This window comes from Coenobita brevimanus, chromosome 7 (assembly GCF_032717465.1).
Source record: "Coenobita brevimanus isolate Jiangsu-jjx chromosome 7, ASM3271746v2, whole genome shotgun sequence".
In the NCBI taxonomy this organism is placed as follows: Eukaryota; Metazoa; Arthropoda; class Malacostraca; order Decapoda; family Coenobitidae; genus Coenobita; species Coenobita brevimanus.
In genome coordinates, this window is record NC_136960.1 from 103,447 (window position 1) to 127,953 (window position 24,507).

Here is a 24,507-nt window from a genome sequence, read left to right on the forward strand (position 1 = left end):
CATAAACAAACACCTGTATGCACTAAGAAAATGAGACATATCCATTTTTATCAAATTACACACAGTTTTAATTTAAACCTTAGCACGATTATGCGATACAGAATTTTAATGGCAAGAATAAATGAGACAAACACATCTATCCTAGAAAGTCATAGGATGACTTAAACACCCCTCACCCTATCATCATCACTTCCAATCAAGCTTCCCATCACAGAGACCCCCTTCCTAAGCTGAGTAAAATTGTCTGGCAGCAGCAAGAATAAAATCATCTGGGACACAGCAACAATACACTGAGAAAAGATGTAACAGTACTGAAGAGGTTCAAAAATACCAACATGGACTGCTTGTGATGCAGGTTAAATATCAACAAAATCACATTCCACTGAACAATATTTACTCTTCACTAACTTGGCCCAATTTTTCAGTCTTTTCCAGCTGTGTCACATAAGAGTAACTCGAGACACAGAAAGGCAATGCTATTACTCATAATCCTTTTCACACTGTGCCTACTATCCTGTTTTAAGAAAGTTACAACTCATAATTCAGGCTGGAAAGATTTAAAATTTTTGGCCAAGCTAATGTTCAGAGTATAATCTCAAGCAAACAAATAAAACAAAATATAATGGCCATATTACTATAACAATGTGAAAGTGTGGACATGCTATATCTACCTATAGCCAGACACCTTGATCCTGTGAGGGTACATATCTCCTCCCTGTCCACTGCCATCTACCTGCCCTCCCCCCAGATTACACCCCCTGCCTCTCCCTCCACCTCACTCACATACACCCTCCTGATGAAGTTTCCTACTCTCCATTCCCCCAACTTACACCCCCCTCTCATATATCTCTCCACTCCATCCCTCCATCTCATCCTCAGTCTCCACCTCACTCACATACACTCTCAGAATTAATCTTCCTACACCCTCCTCTCTCATGCACCTCTCCACTCCATCCCTCCATCTCATCCTCAGTCTCCCCTTGCCACTTTCCCCACCTCCACCTCACTCACACAAACCCCTACTTAGTCTCTCTCTCCATCCCCCCCACTTACACCTCCCTCTCATACCTCTATTCCATCCCTCCACCTCACTCTCATACTCCACCCCCAACTTACACCCTCCTCTCCTATATACCTCCACTCATCCCTCCATCTCATCCTCAGTCTCCCCCTCCCTCTTACCCCACATCCACCTTACTCACATACACTCCTAGTTAGTTTCCCTCTCCTTCCCATTTCAATTTACAACATCCTCTACTCAATCCCTCAGTTTCCCTCTCCACCCCCCTCCACCTCACACATTAGGGCCGATTCACACTACACGGTTCGTCTCCGTACGGCTTTCGTACGTTAATTATTTTATCGAAATCAATGGGGCTGTTCACACTATATTTTCCGTTTATTGTTCATCTTTCGTGTGGCTTTCAATCATACGGATCGCCTACATTTGGAAGAAATCTCTAATGAACGAAACGTATACGTATGGAAACGCTCCGTACCTCCACTGATCAGTGTGAACATCGATACGTATCAGTCACGGTGTGTTTACAGACGACAGAGGACAACTTTAGCCTGTCAATGCTTTTGGCCGTGAGCAGTACTATAAGCAGTCATGAGTGACGAGAAGTTATTAGAACTGGTCAGGGGCCACGAGGAACTATATGACATGGGCAACAGAAAATACAACGATAACCATGTGAAAGAAAAAATATGGAAATTAATAGGAGAGGGATTGGAAAAATTGGGTAAGATATTTAAATATTTCACTATTTTATTATAACAGTGTGACAAATAGCATTTGATCCTTCATCCTATTCATTACCATTCATAGGGTATCTCTTAACACCCTATCCATTACCATTCACAGGTTCTCCCAACATCCTGTTCATAACCATTGGTAGGTTCTCTCTCAACCCTCTTTATGCCCAAAGAAGAAAACCAGTGGGACTTCAAGAATCTTTTAAATTTCTTTTACAAGGAATGCACCTTGTGGAGCATTTCCTCCCTGTCTAGTTATGTCTAGTAAAGAGCTTGCATTGTTCATGACATTCATGGTTGTAACATCAGTTCTATTCACATTTAACATCAATCAGTAAGTTGCAAGGGACAGTAATTATGCATTCATTTATTTACGTAAAAACTACAGTACTGAACATGAATATTTACATCTTTCAGCAACCACCATCCACTCCTTGATGTAGCACTGCCCACTATCTCCATTACTTTTGTTTCTGTCCTCCTCTCTCCCTATTTCTCACATCTTTCCTGTCAATTTTTATTACTCCTTCCTTTTCAGGTGGGTTTACACTGAGTAAATGCCTAATGGTTTCCTATAAGCCAGAAAACCATTTACAATGCTGGGTGGTAACCATATAACCAACCCATACGTGATGCTACACTTCACATATTGTGCACTGATTACACAGTTTATTTTATGACATTTTATGATACGTACAATTACTGCCAGTCTGCATTACTATAATCTTGCAGAAATATTGCAATCTCAGTGATGAAATACTTAAATACGTGTGTGTGTGTGTGTGTGTGTGTGTGTGAAAAAAAATGGACGATGATGGTGGTGGTTTATATCTGCTCAAAAATAGATTGCACAGTGGTTTAACACTGATGCAAATGATCTATTAGAATTACACTAAGACTGCTGCCTACCAACAATCATGCTTCAGTCAAAAGTGAATAAAATCAGTTGACGTCTGACAAGTGGTGTTGCATGGTGTTGTGTGATAAAGGAATATTTACCATAATTCCACTCCAAAACTTAAAAACCTTATCACACTGCTTTGTAATGTCATACACTGTCAGGTTTAACACCACCGCTATCTTTGACAACACCTGCAATGAGTTATTTACTCTAGTTTCAGTTGGTACAGCACTGAGAACTGTCAAATTTGTCATACATGGTAGTTTCCATCACTAATCATTTCACAACACACAGACTATATACTTGTGGCTGCATTCTTATACTGCATCATTTTGGTTCCCAGCACTGCACTAATTGGTAAAGCCAGGACACCTGTTTGAAGCCACATTTATGGTCAAATTTGGATATGATAAAACTGACTCAAATAAGAAAGAGCTTACCCAAAAGGAGGAAAGGAAATTATTATTATTATGGGTGACCACACACTTTATGCAGAGGTCATCAGTACCAGATGGGTGTAGCTAGGTATTTTTTTTTTTTTTTACTAGTCTCTGGTTATTTCTGAGCTAAGTTTGGGAAATAAAAATGACATTTTTCATAAATAATGGCACTTGAACTTTAGAGGTGCGGAAACTTTTTAGGTTGCACTGTAGTACTACCTATTCTTCCTTTAACTTTATCATTCTGTTTGTCCTCATTCCCTACTTCTCCCTTTCCTTCCTGTCACTTTTTCTCTTCTTTCCACTTCATGTGGTTTTACACCAGGTGACAGGCCTAATGGTTTCCTGCAGCCCAGGAAACCATTTACAATGTTGGGTGGTAACCATATCACCAAATAATGGGGTGATGTGGGGCCTGCTATGGTACCCATGTTAATTGGATGATGCAAATGCAGCATCCATCCAGGAACCAAACCTCCACACTATTCAAAGCACCTTGCCATTGCAGGCCTCTGTCTGCCACAGGGGAACACTGATTCACTAAATGAAGTGGCAAGGCTGTTGCTTGCCTGTGGTTGATGGGTCTGCTTGGCCAGGCAGACTGGGGTTGATCAACAACGTACTTCAATTCACAATGCCATCAAACAAAACATGCCCCAATGCCCTCCCATATCCTCCAAGGATGGTGGAGTACACGAGTCTCCTTGGTTACTAGTCTAATACCTCCCTATCATCCCATAAAGGAAAATGGTGGACAACAGGATAAGGGCCAATTCAGCCAGCAGACCAACATGTTCCTGTTCTCCTGGCCACAAAATACATCACTTCAGCACTACCATATAAACCAGCCAGGGAACACAATGACAATTACTTGGATTTAACGTACATGAAAACAGCACTTCTTCATGACTAGCATAAACGAGGACTTTCTGTACACACAACTACAGTTCTTTCACTTAAACTTGGCCAAGACATATCCTTTGACAGCTGACTTAACTTAGTTCAGTAGCAAAGACACAATCACTGGCTCTACAACCTTTCCACCGCACTGCATGACTAAGATCACTAATTTTGATCTAATACAGTATAGCTAAACACGATTCAAAGATGGTAATTTTAGGTCGTTGAAACCTTTCCACAGCACTTCTTCGTGACTAGCAAGGTATTTTAAGGCCAAGTTAAAGTAAAATGATTGAGATGCAGTTTTAACACATTACCAATAACATATTCTTCTACCCAGCTGGCTTCTTTACCCAGCTGGTTTCATCTTGCCATCTTGATATCTTCACAGATCTTGTTGGACACCATCTGTTTCCTGCAAATACAACAACACATTAGTTGTGCTTTTATCTACACCAACACCCACTGACCTAACCTACAACACCCACTAACCTACTCTACACCTACACCCACTGACCTAATCACACACACACACACACACACACACACACACACACACACCAGCCAACTGGATTACCTAAACTCAAGATCACAAGTTTAAATTCTGTACCTAAACAACAAGAGCCTATCTGCACAGACTGCAGTCAATATTTAAGTTTCTCTTTCAAACTCAGAAACTTGTATTAAAATGCCTCCTTATGGCCAAAACTGACAACTGTTTAATAATCAGCTGATGCAACAGCTCACCTATCAAACCAAATCAAAATTTCAAGCTGAGCAACTTTGTATTTCATAAGCCACTACAATGCTTCCTTAAAGTCAACCTGAAATGCACCCAATAGTCAGCTTAGGCAATGGCTGACATGATAAACCAACAAAAGTTCAGGCTGAGCAGCTTTGTATTTCATAAAATCACTCAAAGCTCTCCAAGAGCAGATATTTACACTTTCGTTGGAGAGGAAAAAAAAAGTACCACTTCTAGACCTGTTAGCTTTGCCACAGATGAACAGACCCATTAATATTCCAAAGCACATCTGGCTGGACCACCTTAACCCACTACACCACCAGGCACCTACAGTAAACACAGCAGCACAACCACCTGACACAAAGCATCAGCCAACACCACCTTAACCCACTACACCACCAGGCACCTACAGTAAACACAGCAACACAACCACCTGACACATTCAAAGCATCAGCCAACACCACCTAAACCCACTCAACGACTTAGACAATGGCCAGATTTAGAAAAATGGCAGAAACTGTAACCACTGCTAATACACCTAAAGATAATTCACCATACTCCCTGAGTGCTTTATCCATCTACATATATCTATTTATCTATATCTACTGAAGTAATTCTGGAGACTATTTCAAAGTCTGCATTACATGAGGAAGCTACTACAGTTCAAAAAAATCTTCCCAAACAAGAAATGAACAAAGTAAGGGAACCATTCAGTGCAAGATGCCTGGCCACTGCATTTAAGAGCATGTCACAGTAGGAAGCACCAATGAACCAGCACCAAGTCACACTGGCTACATGGCACCAAGACTGGCATGGAAGCAGCTTTGGCCATGAAACAGTTTGGTGTTAATGCACAAGGAGGAAGGCAGGACAGGGAGGAAGGAAGGATAGGGAGGAAGGGGAGGACAGGAAGGAAGGGGAGGATAGGGAGGAAGGGGAGGATAGGGTGGAAGGGGAGGATAGGGAGGAAGGAAGGATGGGGCAGTGTTAATGGCAGGGCCTTAAACTATCCATGGCATAATACCTAATGTCTAGCCTGATAGTAGGGGGGAAATGCAGGGCCAAAAGAATTATGGAACTATCAAGAAAAGGTGGAACAGTAGAAAGAGGACAGGAAGGGGAGAGAAAGGAGATACAGTCACTGGTAAAAGGAAAAGAAGTCACAGGCAGAAGGAGAAAGTCACAGGCAGAAGGAGAAAGACACAGGCAGAAGGAGAAAGACACAGGCAGAAGGAGAAAGACACAGGCAGAAGGAGAAAGACACAGGCAGAAGGAGAAAGACACAGGCAGGAGGAGAAAGACACAGGCAGAAGGAGAAAGACGCAGGCAGAAGGAGAAAGATGCAGGCACAAGGAGAAAGATGCAGGCACAAGGAGAAAGACACAGGCACAAGGAGAAAGACACAGGCACAAGGAGAAAGACACAGGCACAAGGAGAAAGACACAGGCACAAGGAGAAAGATGCAGGCACAAGGAGAAAGACACAGGCATTTTGTAAAAAAAAAATGTCCGATTAATTCAAACTTACACAGTACTTCCAATTCCCTGACTCCCCCAACATCTCTTCCTTAGTGATATATTTTTGGTTTTATTCTTGCTACTACTTGGCAAGTTTTACAACTCAGGGGCTGGTACTCTTGAAGCACCTCCCCTAACACCTCTTCCTTGTTGATTTATTGTTTTATTCTTGCCACCACCAGGCATTTTAAAACTCAGGGAGGACTTACAGCTCTGATGGGGTTAATAAGGCTACATCTTCAGTTCAAAAAATACAGGATTAATAGACTCTGGAAATATTGCTATCGTATCATTAATACAGACTCTGGAAATATTGATATCGAATTGTTTATACAGACTCTGGAAATACAGCTATCGTATCGCTTATATAGACTCGGGAAATACAGCTATCGTATCATTTATATAGACTCTGGAAATATTGCTATCGTATCGTTTATATAGACTCTGGAAATACAGCTATCGTATCGTTTATATAGACTCTGGAAATACAGCTATCGTATCGTTTATATAGACTCTGGAAATACAGCTATCGAATCGTTTATACAGACTCTGGAAATACAGCTATCGTATCATTTATATAGACTCTGGAAATATTGCTATCGTATCGTTTAGACTCTGGAAATACAGCTATCGTATCGTTTATATAGACTCTGGAAATATTGCTATCGTATCGTTTATATACACTCTGGAAATACAGGTATCGTATCATTTATATAGACTCTGGAAATATTGCTATCTTATCATTTATACAGACTCTGGAAATATTGCTATCTTATCATTTATACAGACTCTGGAAATATTGCTATCGTATCATTTATAATACAGACTCTGAAAATATTGCTATCGTATTGTTTATATAGACTAAAATATTGTTATCGTGTTGTTTATATACAGCAGACTCTGGAAATATTGCTATCGTATCGTTTATATTCACTCTAGAAATGTTGCTCTCGTATCATTTATATAGACTGGAAATACAGCTATCGTATCGTTTATATAGACTGGAAATACAGCTATCGTATCGTTTATATAGACTCTGGAAATACTGCTATCGTATAGTTTATAGAGAGACTGGAAATACACCTATTGTATCGTTTATATAGACTGGAAATACAGCTATCGTATCATTTATATAGACTGGAAATACAGCTACCGTATCATTTATATAGACGAAATACAGCTATCGTATCATTTATATAGACTGGAAATACAGCTATCGTATCGTTTATATAGACTCTGGAAATACAGCTATCGTATCGTTTATATAGACTGGAAATATTGCTCTTGTATCGTTTATATAGACTCTGGAAATACAGCTATCGTATCGTTTATATAGACTCTGGAAATACTGCTATCATATTGTTTATAAAGGCTCCAACATGCTTGAATGCGTCGGTTTTCATAACTTAATAGCAGCTCTCCACACTGCTCAATCTCTGGCAGCCTCCCTATTCAGTCCTAGCCCTGAGGTCACACCCTATGGCCTCTTCCCAGGTCTTTTTCAGTCTGCCTCTCACCCCTACCCTCAATCTTGCCACTTATCACCTTCCGCACCCAACTGTTACTCTCCATTAAAAATAAAATCAAGGCATTTGAGAGAAGAACAAGTACCAATGGAACTTAGAAATCTGCATATACGACAAGGTTTTACTATCACACCACTGATTTCCCTACATAAATAGCTAAGGAAGAGGTGTTAGGGAGCTTCCTTTTGAATGCAGGGGTCTCCAACTGACTTAAGTTTAACCCCTAAAATAAATCATTACAGAAGAGATGTCAGGGAGCTTCCTGTTGTGTGTTAATTTACTCCTGCCACAGCCAATGGTTTTATCCAGCTCTGGGGATATTTTATTTACTGATGGGGTAACAATGGCTATCTGTCTTCTGTTGCAAGTCTCCAAAGACTTAAAACTATATGGAAAAGTTAAGAATGAAACCTAAGGCACAAGGGGTGGCAGTGATCATTTCCTGGGATATGGTTGTTAGCACTGCCAATTTAACTGCAGCACACTTACTGCAAATAATTCCACTTAGCAAAATTGAGTTTTTTATGTTCTGCATGATTCTTGCAACTTTAGCTTCCTCAGCTATTTAAGCACAAGTTGCAGTGCATTTTGACTAACACCTACTGAGGCCAGTTCTGCAACCAACTGGCAATTAACAAAAGCAGCACCACAGCAAGATTTATAGAAAACTATACGTTATGTATGAAACACTCCACTGGCCCACCAATGGTTATTTCAACAGACTGGCACCTAAGTGAGTATGTATAACATTTTTAAATGTAATCATCTTGTAGTATCCAGCCAAGTTGCTCCCCTTCATCACTGGTGGTGGTGGTGGTGGTGGTGGTGGTGGTGGTGGTGGTGGTGGTGGTGGTGGTGGATGTCTACCACCAGACACCCATCACAGCAGGGGTGGCCTCCTCTGCCATCAAGCTGCCATCGTCATACTGTCCTAAAGTACAAACATGCTTTACAACTCCACCCTTGAACTACAATGCCAGTGCTACCTCAACCATCAACACTAGTTAAATCTTAGGCTGAAGAACATACTGAAGGCTGTATCAAACCAGCCATTTCAAGGAGTCTATCAGTTAATATTCTTGCCATACACATATGTACCTATCTCTCAGGAGGAGGATGGTGGACTGCAGAAGGGGAATTTTAGCATGAAGTCTCCTAGATTCATATCCAGATAAGAATGAACCCACAACTGAGTTAAGGGCTCTAGTAAGTAAGTAAGTTTCTCAGTGAAATATGTTAACACCCAAATATGCCTAGTAACCAATGCATTTATTCCTATACAGTATAATGCTACTTCCCTATTCAAGTTAGGTAAATGCAAACAGCAAACTAGCTAGGAACAATCTTCATTTTCCTTCATCCTGATCTTTTCCACCTAATGCTGGAGTGAGGAAGGGTGCAGAAAGGAAGGACAGGGAAAGAAATAATAGAGGAAGCACTTACATTTATACCTCAACATTTTTACCTGCCTAATGGAGCGGGAAAAGGGAACTTATTTCCTTCATTCATTCATTTAAAAAAACTCCAAGATGCTTCCATACATCAGCCTTGATCACCTAATGGCAGTTCTCCATGCTGCTTGATCTCTAGCAGCTTCTCTGTCCAGCCATTTATCCCTGAGGACACTGACTTCATACAAGGTCTTTCAGTCTGCCTCTCAACTTTACCCTCCATGTTCACATCTCTCACCCTCCGTACCCAAATGTCATCCCCCATCCTCTCCACATGCCCAAACCATCTCACTCTACCCCTCCTAATCACAACACCACTACACTCCAGTCCCATCCTTCTTCCCAAACCATCTCAGTCTACCCCCTTCACATCACAACACCAATACACTCCAGCCCCATCCTGCCTCCCAAAACCATCTCAATCTACCCCTTAACTCTACCCTCAACACTCACACCTCTCCCCCGCTGCAGCCAGTTGCCATCCTTCATTCTCTCCACATGCCCAATGCAATGGACAGTAAATTTCTATGACTGCACCTCTGTAGATATATACTTTACCAATGCCTTCACCCACACTGGATAAAACTTAGGTCATACTGTACCAATTGTTCCCTAATCTTTCTTGCATAGTCTACTGTATAGTCTGTTAACTGCTCTAACACCTGTATCTAAATGACTTGTTAATTATGCTAAAGAAGGGCTATGGCAGAGGTCGGCAACCTGCGGCTCAGAAGCCGCACGCGGCTATTAGGACACTTTTGTGGCTCCAGGAGCTTCATAAATAACCATTTATTCTTTCAGACCAAAGGCATCATATTACACATGCAAGGCAACATTAGATTTTTCATTCAACTTTGATAAGATCTATACTATAAGCAGATCAAACAATATCACCGTAATGTTTTGTTTAGATTTAGAATACTGCAGATTTCAGTTTATGAGAATTTTCTGTATTGCGGCTCCAAGAGTACTACATTTTTATGAAACTTTAAAACAAATGGCTCTTGTAGCTTTAAGGGTTGCTGACCTCTGGGCTATGGGAAAGGTGTACAGGCAAGGTAATGTCAATCTGGCATTAAGCTGTATCCCTCCACAAAAGGACAAAAAGCTATACCAATTTATGGGCTAAAATCGGTGCTTCCATCTCACTTAGATTTCTTAACCAAGGAAAAAATAATCTTGCCACTTAGCTATACTGTAATCTGTCCTTCACCTGATGGAACTGGCCATTCTCACAACTTTAGAACTTAATTGATTACAGTTTCATTAATTTTATAGTTATGGAGGTAGGAATGAGTCTCCTTGGTTACCATATGTTTTCACTACACATTACCACTCCCACATCAATACAGTGTGCTTGATGGAAATTCAGTTATATATCTATCTAATCTATCTATTGCCAGACATCTGAATCCTGTAAGGTGTGGCCACAAATATCCTCCACACTGTCCTGTCCTCTGCCATCCCTCAACTCACACCACCCCTCTCATCTCCATCCCTCCAACTCACACCCTCCCTCCACCATATCTACCCACACTCCTCCCTCTTACACACATTCTCTCCCATATCTACTTGTATCTACTCTCCATCCCTCCAACTAACGCCCCCTCCCATCTCTCCACTCCATCCCTCCATCTCATCCTTGGCTATAATGTAAGAATGAGTGTCCTTGCTCAATTCAACCCTCCATAGTTAACTGCCTACACTAACAATCAGACAGGAGTGACAGAAAAGAAGAAAGACAGAAAAGAGACAGATAAGACAGACAGACATGAGAGAAACATGAGAAGTGACATGAGAGAGAGACAGACAAGAGAGAGACAAGAGGGACAAAGACAAGAGACAGGAAAAACAGACGGGAGAGACAGGAGACAGTATTATACCCATCACAACAGATTTCAACCTCTCCAAGCAGCCGTGGCCCCTCTGCTACTCTGAGTTCTCCAGGCAGTCTCCCTTCACTCCTCTTGAACCGCCATCACGCTGCCATCTCTCTGGAACCCTGCTTTCTTGTACTTCACTTACACCCACACAAACCCAAGGCTGCCACAGGAACACCACTGCAATGATTGTAGGAACATAATACAAATAATTCACATTTAGAGTAGACAGTTATACAGTATATAGCACAACTTCTACCTTCTACTTGGCCTATATTTTGCCTTACGCAGTCCATCTCACACAGTTCAGTGGCAGAACAAGGTAATGCTATACAGTACCCTTTCCACAGCACTTCTTCATGACTAGCAACATTCTACTCATCTACAGTTACAATTCAAAATTCATGAAGCTATGATATTTTAAACCAAAAAAGAAGGGCATAGCATCGTTTTCATTTTCGTTTTTAAAGGCCCCAACATGCTTGCATGTGTCGGCCTTGGTCACCTAATGGCGGCTCTCCACACTGCACGATCCATTGCAGCCTCCCTGTTCAGTCCCTTAACCATAAGGTCACACATTAATGACCTCGTCCCATGTCTTTCTCGGTCTACCCCTCATAACCCCACCCCCAATATTAACACTTCTCACCTTCCCCACCCAATTATCATCCCCCATCCTCTCCACACCACTCACCTAACCTCACATAACCTCACCTAACCCAGTCTAATTGTATTTAACCTCACAATCTCACATAACCTCCCTATACTTAACATAACCTATTTTGAAGCAGTCTAACCACATCTAACCCTACCTAATCCTACCCAGTCTCACTTAGCCATACCATACCCGACCTAACCCAACCAGTCAAGCCTAAAATGACCTAATCCAACCGAACCTAACCCAGCTTAACCCAACCAAATAAAACCCATCCCAAAAACCTATCAAAACCGACGTATTCTAAAGCAATCTAACCTAATCCGTCTATATCTAGTCGAACTGAAGCCAACCCAACCAAAAATTACCTAATCAGACCAAACCCTGCCCAAAGTGACCTAACCTAACTTTCGATCGGCCATATATTCGCTATAATAAGTGTTTGCTGCGTGAAAGTCTACGGATGTCACATGCCAAGTTTCGCCTGTTCTGTGTACACATAACTGTGTGTGTGTGTGTGTGTGTGTGCGTGCGCGCGCGTTTATTTAGGGGTGTGTAACATGTGCACTGTAAGGAAATACTTTTACTCTCTCTCTCTCTCTCTCTCTCTCTCTCTCTTCTGTGTACGTGTGGCTGTGTGTATGGAGAAATGGCTGTGTTTAAGCTGGATCTTCATGTGTGTAAGTGCAGTTCTGTATGGGACGGAGAGGCCCAATGCGTTCAGGGATAACTAGATGTATTTAAAGATATGGCTATGTATATACAAATAGAACTTTGTGTGTCGAGTTAAGGATATTTATGTGTTGATGAATCGATGTTTGTGAAGATGTTATCGTGTATGAATGAGTGAATGTGGGGCTACTTATGTTAAGGTGGAACCACGTGTGTGAAGGTGAGGTTAGGGTTACGTAGGTGAAGGTAGGGCTACGTGTGGAGGTTTGGATTTGCAGAGGAGTGGGTATTTTTGTGGAGGAATGGTGTGTGTCCTTTTAGGCGAGGCTGTGCAGAGCTGTGGTGGGATGCTGGTGTGGTTCTGTGTTAGGTTGTCTTTGTATCTGTGTCTGTGTGTGTGTGTGTGTGTGTGTGTGTGTGTGTGTTGAGTTGTCTGTGTGTACGTAGGTGAGCCTGTGTTTGTGTCAGGGAGGGATACAGCGTGTGGAGGGATGGACAAGATCACAGAGCCTGTGTGAATGGAGGTTTGGGTATGGATGTTAGTAAATGAGTGTGTGTGTGTGTGTGTGTGTGTGTGTGTGTGTGTGTGTGTGTGTGTTGAGTTGTCTGTGTGTACATAGGTGAGCCTGTGTTTGTGTCAGGGAGGGATACAGTGTGTGGAGGGATGGACAAGATCACAGAGCCTGTGTGAATGGAGGTTTGGGTATGGATGTTAGTAAATGAGTCTGTGTGTGTGTGTGTGTGTGTGTGTGTGTGTGTGTGTTCTTACCTAATTGTATCTTTACAGGAATGAGTCATACTGTCCCGTGTCTTAAACCATTTTTATCATACATATCCTTAAATTTATGAATTGTTTTGGCACACACTTTCATCCGGTAGTGCATTCCACTGACCAATTGCCCTATTTGGGTCTTCATTGCCTCTCTTTTTATGCAGTTTTTTGCAGTGTCCTCTTGTTGATGCATCCCCATAGGTTATATACTTATTTCTGTCTATTTCCTCCTTCCCTGATATGTATTTATATAGTACTGTATATATAATATATAGTATAATCATGTCTCCTCTTTTCCTTCTTTTATATGGTGTTTGCAACACCTTAAACCTTCTTTAGTTATACTTTTCAAGTAGTGCCCAATTCTCTTGCTGTATGGGGCTACTCTTGGATCAGCATTATTAAATTCTTTAGGCAACTTACCTCACTCCAGTTACCTCCATATTCACTTACCGCAGGCCTTTGCCGGTTCCACCTTTATATTTTGTAGTTTTCCAACCTCCCGTCACCCATCAAAGAAATACCAGTACTATATTACAATAGACCAGCTGGCCCACACTAGTCAGCTCCTACACAAGTGTTACTAAATAAAAGAAAATCATAATCCCACTGGCTGGGGAAGCACCTAGGCACCTTTCTTACCAGTTTATTTCTGTATCGTGGTAGGTGGTGGCGACTATCATCCACTCACTTGATGTATTGCTGCCTACTTCCTCCATAGCCTTTACCATTCTTTTCTGTGCCTGCCCTCCTCTCTTCCTATTTCTCCCATCTTTCCTGTCACTTCTTATTGCTTTTCTTTCCTTTACAGGTGGCTTTCCATTGAGTGACAAGCCAAATGGTTTCCTGTAAGCCAAGAAACCATTTACAACGCTGGGTGGTAACCATATAACCAAACCATACATGCTCCCTACATGTCAACAAGTGGGTTGGTGGAGGGTTAGTGCCCCTCCCTGGAAAACAAATAACTCAAAGTCAAATAGCCACCCCTTACGGGATTATACATATCAATGTATATACATATCAATGTTCCCTTGTTTATGATCACAAACAAACTGCCACCATTCATACAGCAGTAAGAGAAGAGTTGTGTAAGGTCAGCAAAACACATCACTAGGACTCAGGTGCTAAAATGCCTCCTGTGCTAAATACCACTGTCCACTACTAACCAAGGCTCTCTCATTTACCTGATCAATTATCCTGTATTCTTGTCTACAGGAGCATTTTGTTAAATGCTCAGCAGCAGATCACCATCCTCCTTTCAGGGGATGCTGACCACCAGTCCCCTGAGTTCATATCTAGCTGAGTGAAGTGAAAACAATACATGAAGCTAAATGCTGAAGGATTTAATCACTCAGTTCAAAATAATGATGCCATCCTTTTTCTGAAGGAATCCCCAAACTGAGGTGAGCCATGCTACTGTACACATGGCTTGTATTCTCATCAATTAAGCAAGCTCCCTAGCCCTTAGCTAGTTATTTTTGGATACAGTGGGGTAATAGCATTATGTACATTTTTTAGGAAGAGTATGGTGATGGTATTATTTATTTATTTATTTATTCATTCATTCATTCATTCATCATCCAATCCTACATTGCACCATGAGTATTAGAATGATTGAAATAACGTACAAAAGAACAGATCCTCATCCTGCCCCAAGGTGGGAAAGGAGGTCCGGATGATGATGATGATGATGACAAAAGGACAGCAAAATAAATTACTTGGGAAGAGGTGTTAGGGAGCTGCTTTGACTGACAAGAATACAGGCCATGATTTATAAAACTGGCTAAGCACTGAGTCAAGAGAAGAATATAACAGAGGATAACTGAAGAAGGTTGGCAGACAAAAGCACATACACACAGAATATGACACCAACAGAACACAGCACATAGAGAACATGAAAGTGTAGCTACAAAAACCTGGAAGAACAAAGAACATAACTATGAACATACAAATTTAACTGCAAAAGACTGTGTAAGCTGGAAGAAGGACAGTGAAATGGAGGGGGACAGGGCGACATGGAGGCGATTTGTTTGTAGCCACCCCTTACAGGACTCGGGCGTCTAGCAATAGATAGATAGATAAGTAGACAAAAAGACAGACTGACAAATGAGGAAGTAAAGGAGCATTGTGGTGTTGATGCGGTTGAGTGTTAAGAGAAATACTCTGAGATGGTTTGGCTAGGTGGAGAGGATGGAGAATGAGAGACTGACCAGAAGAGTTTGTGAGTGAGGTGGAGGGGATGAGGAGAGGGATGGAGTGGAGAGGATGCAAATAATCCAGATCAGTACAGGATAGAGGTACTGTTACCACTTGGATCCTCTGACCACAAACTCATCAAAGCCTCATTAGTTAACCCTCCTACACCTCCCCATTCCGAACCTGTCAGGGTGACGCGATGGCACTTTGACAGGGCAGACTGGGATGGATTTAGAAATTATCTTGCTGATGTTCCATGGCAGTCTTTCTTCTCTAGTGATCCCAATTCTACCCAGTCCCACATCTGCGACTTAATACTAGCTGGTATGGATTTATTCATACCAAGTCAACAATTCACTAAAAGATCAAACTCTCCAAAATGGATTCATGGCAATTGTGCCGGAGCAACAGCCCAAAAGTCATTAGCATATAACTCTTACTTAAAATCAAAAACATCTGAATCACTCTTCCAATTTAAAAATTGCTAGAAATCATGCAAAAGCTGTATTAAATCTATCTAAATCAAACTTTCTTCAAAAGCAAGCATCAAAAATACTTAACAACCCTAATGACAATAGAATATTCTGGTCAACTCTTAATTCTTTCAATAATAACTTTAACAAGTCATCTTCCATTCCCCCACTAAAATCTTCAGATGGCAATATTACAAATGACCCACGTGGGAAAGCAGATATCTTTGCTAGTACCTTTGCAAGAAACTCTACCATAGATGATACCAGCCAGAATGTCTCAGTACTGGAACTTGATTCTCCCGAAATTGCCCCACTTAAAATACAGACAAGATTCGTAAAATCCAGCCTAGACAATTTACCTACCAACAAAGCTCCAGGCCCAGATGGAATTCTGCCAATTGTTTTGAAAAAGTGTTCCCCTGAACTTGCCTCTGTCCTAGCCAAATTATTCAGACTATGCATACGTACTTCTTTATTCCCAAATTCATGGAAAGAAGCCAATATCCACCCAGTTCCGAAGAAAGGAAGTTCATCTGACAACTCCAATTACAGACCAATAGCTGTCACATCTTCTCTTGGTAAGGTATTTGAAACTTTAATTAGTAAGCATATTGTTAAACATCTTGAATCCAACAACTTAATTAGTGATAGACAATACGGTTTTCGCCACGAAAGATCCACCATTGACATACTCAATCTCTTAACTCATACCATCCATCAATCAATTGTATTACAGTAATTTTTGGAAAGATCTACTGTGTTGAAGTGCTACAGGGAGAGAAATACTGACATACCCCCCCCCCCAAAAAAAAAAGTGGAACTACCCAAAACTACTATTGTTGCTTCTACTACTACTAAAACAAGAATAACAACAAGAATAAGAACAATAACATCAAGGGCAATAAAACTAATAATCATGATCATAATAATGTAAATATAATAATAATAATAATAATAATAATAATAATAGGAGGAGGAGGAGGAGGAGGAGAGGTGGTTGTAGTAGTTGCAGCAACAATAATAATAATATATTATTATTATTACTATTATTATTATTATTATTATTATCATCATCATTATAATTAAGCACACTCAAAGAGCACATACCTCCTACAAGGCCTATACAAGACAACTCAGATCATCATCAATCTTTAATAAACTCTTTCTTGGTCTATAACCCCGATATCCACAAAATTTTCTTTGAAATCCGTCAATAAATTTACTTGATATCTTGTGGACAAACAAACAGACAAATAGGGGTGAACACAGAACCTCCTCCACCTTTGTTTGTTGGAGGTAATTATAATGTATGCCTAATAAATCAGCGATAATACATGCTCCTACCACCAAAAGACAATCGTTCCCATTCAGGTCTGTTTTGGAGTGAGGCAGCGTCATATGTGTTGTGTTGTAACGTTGTGTATATAATACTGAGCACAATTAACTAAAACAAATAAAATGCTTGCACTAACCATTGGTATAATTGCACAGGAGGGGCAGTGTGATGTTGCAGGACTGGGTGGCCCACAACCCATCTGTGCCGTTCACTGCCACACACTCAGGCTGGCGGCTGTCCAGGTTGGGCTGGTCGGGCCCCCAGTTGGTGTACACAGCTGGCCACCCATCTGACCACTTGAATACCTAGTGGTCCTGGTGTAGGGTTCGGGTGGGTTAATAAATACTGCATCACAAGACTACTCACACCACGATTATATATTTTAATTTTATTCATGCTACCTACAGTTGAATATATTTGGATTATGAACTATCTATAATGCTGAAGTTGCCAAAAGTAACTTCCTTTCAACATTTACAACCATAAGCAAAAGGTTGTAAATATTTCCTTCTTGGCTGTGGTGATGGAAACCTTTATATGAAACGTTTTATGCCATAACAGTAAGAAGCTCACAGCAAGAAGGTTGTGGAAAAAAATACCAAAATCCAGATCTGTTCATTTCCAGATGCTTTGACACACTGAATTTAAACGAATGGGAGTCATAGGCCATGGCGAAGATAGACTGAGGAAGATAGTTTCAGAGTTGATCAGTAGCATATATGAAAAACTCTGAGTATGGGGAGTCTCTGGCATTAAAGAATTCAACTAACAAGGGTGTGTGTGGTTAGTCCGGTGCTGCGTGCCCGCCATAATGGAACTGGGATGCAAGCGGGCAATTAAGGAGAACAGCAAATTTTGGTCTTTCACATTTGCTACTTTCATGGCATTGTTTAAGACACTACCGTACACTGATTAAGCAATAGTGGTGAAGGGGTTAAAGGGATTTGGTAATAAATATATCAGACACTTTGTTCATTAACTATTTCAGTGAAATGACCCGGACACACTTTCGACAGTACAGTACTACATTATCAGATATACCCAGCCGCCTCTTTGAGATACGAAACTGTGCACCATGGTATAAGTAAGAACACGACGGAACATGAGCATGGGGGAGGAAATAGTGACGCCACAAGGAAAAAAAAAAGAAAGAAAAAAAAAAAAACGGATCAAACAATCTGAAATAAAGCCTTCCTTGTCTGTTCACCAACCTCATCAACATCCATACCATACTTTCTCACACTCATTTACCGTATATTTCCACTTTCTTGGTCCAGCACATCTCCCACCTTCACATTTGCTATACACACTCCTTTCACTACCCTACTGACACCCATCCACTAAGCATGTCCATACCTTTTTGTAATTTGAACATCAGCATAGTCAGTTACTTGTACCATGGAATTACAGATTTATTTGTAGACAGTGATATGTGTAACTGATATAAAATCCTTCCCTGCAATTACATCAGTTATTCAGTGGCAAGGAGGGAGGGACGTCTTTACCAGGATACTTAAAACAGACTATAGTAATGTTCTTGCCTGGTTATTGGAGAGGCCGACCCACATCTCAGCGAAGGAGTTCTCTTGAGCCAGCACCCAGGTGAAGCTGTCCTCGCCTACACTCAGCACTGACACCAGATGAGATGAATAACTCACACACTGTTCTTCTGCTGCCTGAAAGATTATATGAAACACTGGCCGTTATATATTTCAACCTAGTGACACTGATCATAATTCTAAACTCACACACTAATGTAGGGAATTCTAAGCTCACTCTGAAATGTATGGAACTATCATCATTATTACCATCATCATCATCATCATCATCTCAGTGCCCACTAAATTATGAGATGGATGGCACCCAGAAACAAGAAAAGCCAAGCAGAAAAGCAAGTAGAATGTCAACGATCAGTCACTGAGACAGATATACAAATTCATACATCAATTAAAACCGACTTTTTTCCTCAACATCATAAGCAAAATCCATGTGCAGTTATTTTGTTTTTATCTTTTAGATGCATTTCACAGATGCATGAGGTGCAGAGTTACTGCTTCCATTACTATGGTGAAATTGTACACAACCCTTGTCATGTACCGGTACATACATCTCTAAACACACTATATAATTTTTCTTTTTCTGGGTGGCAGAGCGACTTGGAGGCGGTATGTCTGCGGCCACCCTTTGCGGGATTAGGGCGTTGGGCTATAGGTAGATAGATAGATAGAGACGATATACTTACTAAACCTATAACAGAATGGAGTACAATTACACAATCACAGACTACAATACAACTGCTCAGACTGTGAAAGGCTATGGTACGAATCACACACCTAGACTTCTTTCTGTCATTCCCTCCTCTCTCCCACGCTCCTTTCAGTTCAGTTCCTTTTACTCATTCTATTTCCTTTATCTTTTCCTCACCTTTCTTACTTTCCTTCTCCCTTTCTTTCCTCCATTCCATTAATATATTCCTGCTGTCTACTAAATTTCCTCCTCCTCCTTTTTCCCTCCTACGCTTCATTCTTCTCTTCTTTTCTTTTCCCTTTTTCATTCATTTTTTCCTTCTGCCTGCTCATTCTATTCCTTTTCCCTTCCCCTCTTCCTCCCTTCCCTCCTTCCATTTTCCTACTACTGTCAACGCATTCACCATCTTCTACTCAACAATACAGTAAATATTCAGGCTCCTAAAGACTACCTTGGTTCATCATACAAACGAAGCCATACTCGTTGGTGCAGCTCACATCATCCCAGCGACCTGTTGTGTACCTCACCTGCACACACTCTTCCTGTAAAAAATGTGTATTACCATCACTGTTATCATAATGCTCATCATAAAAATACTAAGATGGATTAGGAACGTTGGCAAATGAGTTATAATTATCGGGAAGGAATCAGACTGGATGAATGTTAAAAGCAGTGTCAGGTTCAGTTTTGGGTCCTATAATAATTCAAATATACTAATTCAAATAAATGGTACTTATATATCTTTAACGAAGGTTTGTTTAGCATAACATCCAAGGTCGCTGACGATACAAAAATCAGTAACACAATGGATATCCCTGAACAAAGACTGATGATTCAAAAAGATCTTAATAAACTGTTCCGTTAGGCTCAAACATGACAAATGGACAAGTGCAAAGTTCTACACATAGGGAGTAAACAGAAAAAGTATGAACAGCAGTCAACTCACGATTTTAACAAAGATGAGCTCTAAAAATTCTAAAAACAACAACTGATTTTAAAACCCAGGCGACAGTGCACTGAAAAACTAAACAAAGCGAACATACTGTACAAGCTGCCTTTATATACAGAACTGTCGAATGCAGATCAGAGAAAATAATCCATTCCTTGTATAACTGCTTAGTGCACACACTTCCGAAGCACTGTGTTCAATTCTGGTCACCCTATTACAAGAAATATATGGAGAAATTAGAGAGAGTACAGCGAAGACTAACAAAAGTGATCCCCAGACTAAGGAACCAACTGCACAAGAAATTGTTACAAGCGGGAAAGTTATTTAATTTTAAAATGTTCAGACTACAAGGGAGTCTAATTCAGGTGTACAAAATTTTTAAATAACGTGGCAAATGGCAGTTGGTAAGTACGTCACAATGCACCGGTGGAATTACACTAGATATATCTATCTATCTATTGCCAGACGCCATAATCCCGTTAGGGGTGGCCATTTGACTTTGAGTTAGTTGTTTTACGGGGAGGGGCACTAACCCTCCACCAACCCACTTGTTGACACGTAGGGAGCATGTATGGTTTGGTTATATGGTTACCACCCAGCGTTGTAAATGGTTTCTTGGCTTACAGGAAACCATTTGGCTTGTCACTCAATGTAAAGCCACCTGTAAAGGAAAGAAAAGCAATAAGAAGTGACAGGAAAGATCGGAGAAATAGGAAGAGAGGAGCAGGCACAGAAAAAGAATGATAAAGGCTAAGGTCATAGCTCATCCTCAAAGCTGCCCTCTTCCTCCTCCACACACCACCCACACACCATACACGTCGTTGCTGCTGTCTCGATCACCTTCAGTATGATGATTCTTTGTCATTCATCGTCACCATGGGATATTATTCAGCTTAGGGCAAGGTTTTTGTACTGAAATTATTAGGCCCATTCTCCACTAATGTTTTCAGGACAACGAGACATCTTTATGGCTTTTTTTTTTTTTAATGCAAGAAAGATGGAACCAAAGGCCAGGAGCCGGCAAGATTGTTCCCTCCAAGAAAAAACAAAAACGAGGTAACAGAGCCAAATTCACGATCCGTTCACCCCCAGATGATTACAGATGACTTCAAGTAAGCCCGTACTACCAAAGGGAGTAGGAAGCATGAATTACAGAACAGTAAAGCAAAAAGAGATAATCATTTGTTTTTAAAATCCAGAAATAACTCATATTGTTGGGTCAGGCAAGTGATCTTCCTTCCCCCTGGCGCCTCAGCCCACTTGACCACAAGGCATCTAATTCCCTAACCCTCGTCTCGTCACTCACCATGGCCTCAATCCAGTAGTTCTCCTCGTGGGAATGTATGGATGCCAGCTCACTGCCCTCCTCGCGACACAGTAGATGAGCCTGCCACCAGCTCTGCGGCGCCTCATGCAACTCAGACACGAACTTGTAGCAGTTGTCTTCGTACAAGGTCCAGGAGTCGACGTTCGAGCATTGTGTGATGGGGCTGCCGTGGCGTGTATGGTGCCTGGAAGGATGAAACAGTTTTTAGTAATACTGGTCTTTGTAACTGGCTTCATGACTTACAGCAGGAACTACCAATAAATAGTCAACAGAACGTCATCTCTGGGACCGGTGACAGTTGGGTTCCTCAGTGATTTATTCGGGACCAGTATATTTCATTATCTATACTGAATAACCCCGATATGGGCTAAACAAGCAGTGCACACGCCCAATTTTGCAAAAAGAGTCAGGTTTAGGTGAAGTACTGAATTACAAAATAATGCCTACTGCAGGACGTTGAAATATTCACTAAATGATCATTAAGCAGAAATAAATATGCTCTTTTATGTCACTAAGTTACATACTGAAAACAGTGACCAAAATCAAGGAGTTTTAGTATGATACAAAACGTACCATAAAAAACACACTATAGCCCACTCAGGTCAAGCTTCATATCACTTACAATTTTCACACTGGTACAGTAAGACTACCAAAACAAGTGGGATGCTACACTTCATAATAACAGAGATTTGCAGTTACTTCTTGTGCCTTCAAAGAAACCTTGGAAACAGCATACCAAATCTTGTCATATGTATGTAATCTGCGCTGAGATCCACGTGCTCGCTTTCCCCAATTTCTGATCTTCTTTATTTTGGGGAACGTGCCTGACCTCTCAAGAATTACCGGGGGAGCCAGGCCTCCCAAATATTGCATTATGGTCCACTGTGCAACATGTACTAAGATATCACAAAGTATCTGCCCTCCTTCCCCTATTTTGTATGCTTTATAAATTCCGCATGAGGTGAACCCCCCTAAAAATAATGGTAGAAAATTTAATATAGTGGAAGATACTACCATGGACCAACACGAACTGAGCTGAGATGCCTCGCCAAAATCCATCTGCTCACAACCCCTTATTTCTGGTCATTTTTATTATTAGGTGAGGGTTGACCCCCAAGAATTGCTGGGGGTGTCATGCTCCCCAAATCTTGCACAATGGAAAAGAGTCCATTGTCTGGACGTATTGTTGTTTGGAACAATCTCTTGCACGAAGGATATCACTGGGATTAATTCAGACTCTGACAAATGCCAAATAGATTTTTTTTCTCTCTCACAGCTGAGTGGATAACATTCATGGTGAATGAGTTAGAAACAATCTCCATTAACCCACACACCACACCACACTACATGCACATTATACATCACAACCTCTAATCCATCCCCTCTTGAACAATGGCAGCTGCAATATTAAGAGCAAATGCTGTGGTGCCTCACACTGCCACCACCTGCAGGATAGGGCTGGTGACACAGGGCTCTCCTGGTCGCCATCAAACGACTGTGCCACAAACCATGCTCGTCAGGGGAGAAGTGCAGATTCGGCCTTGAATTTTACGGACATCCGTGGTCTTAGTATCAATCTGAATTCTGTTCACATCTTCCTTGAATCCATATCTCCACCTGCCGTATACCACACACAAGCCCAAGTCTCTCCCTCTACTGACTTAAGCTAATACAGTTTTCCTGGTTACCATCTCCTCACTAACTTTCGCAACAAGGTAGACACTTGTTGCTATAGTAAATCTGAATATTCAATTGACACTATCATCACTTCTTATTTTGATTACTCATTGTACAAACTAATTCACAGTAATATAATCAAATATATCTGTACAGTTTATCGTTCCCCCAATGCCTCACCAGAACCCAGTATATTTGACTCATATCCACACAGATTAACCTTACCCTTACTGCATTACAACAACTGAAAGAGACTCAGAACAAAGCAAGAAGAATAATTCATAACTCAGTAATTACAAATGAACTACCTCCCCTACAGGTAAGACGGCATTATTTTACAGATACTTTTATGGCAAATGCATAGGTGAAGTTGCATCGCAGAGGGTGTGGCCGGAGACGTGTTTATGTGCTGGGAATTATAAACCTGTAAAATGTCTGGGCTAAGGACTTTATCAATTTAATCACTGGACACAGAACAAGATTTTGCCATGTTCTTGAAAATCCCCGTAAGATATTAGAAGCTTGTTGAACATACAAGTATTATGATCAGTTATATATGGTCTGCCCTTTCCTCTCCTCCAACCTTCTTTCCTTCCATCCTCTTCTGTCTTTCTTTCCTTCATTCTTTCCTCGTCCTTCTGCCTACGGGTGACTTTACACTCCCTCTTCTGTCTTTCTTTCCTTCATTCTTTCCTCTTCCTTCTGCCTGTGGGTGACTCTACACTGAGTGACAAGCCAAATGGTTTCCTGTACATCAGGAAACCATTTACTACACTGGGTGGTAACCATATACTGTAACTAAATGTTGGCACCTGGTTGTTTAGTGGGTAATTATTGCGCTCCAGTTGGATTGAGCCGGTGAAGGTTTATATCCAAGGGGTGGTTGGGGTTGATTGCTCATGTAATGCCACTCAGGGATGAGTGAGGCTGGTCACTCTCATCTTAAATGCCGGGACCAACCGCCTAGCCCCGGGCTCCTACGCTCCTCATGGGGCAACGTAGCATTGGATGATGGATGGCTGGATGAAAAAAGAACCATATTACCAGTAAATTATGATGCTGATGTGTTAAGTACTTAAGTG